This window comes from Notolabrus celidotus, chromosome 24 (assembly GCF_009762535.1).
Source record: "Notolabrus celidotus isolate fNotCel1 chromosome 24, fNotCel1.pri, whole genome shotgun sequence".
Lineage (NCBI taxonomy): Eukaryota > Metazoa > Chordata > Actinopteri > Labriformes > Labridae > Notolabrus > Notolabrus celidotus.
The window spans coordinates 11449594-11449983 of NC_048295.1; positions in this window are offsets into that span (position 1 = coordinate 11449594).

Consider the following 390-nt stretch of genomic DNA (forward strand, 5'->3'; position numbering starts at 1 on the left):
TCTTGGTGGTAGTGCTTTTTCAATGGATTTCGCTGGCATTGAATAGAAGTGGACTTTTCCTTTCAAGGAAGTGTTTAGAAGCTTCCTTTTCAAACACATTGTGTTGGTCATTTTACATTCCCCAGGTGGGACTCCAATATTCTCCTCTCAGCTTGCCCCTGTGTGGAACAGTGTTTGCAGCAAGGAAGAAAAATTGGATTTGTTTGACTGGACTGATAATTGTGGCTTATTGTATTCATCTGTTATTTTGTTCTCTCCACAGTTATTGCCTCCCAGCAGCTTTTTTTGACCAATTATTTTGAAGACTATATATTTCACAACAGTGTTCATTTTGGAAGCTGTTTTAGTTCAGATTCAGTATTAGTAGTAACCTTTGAATTCAAATGTCCG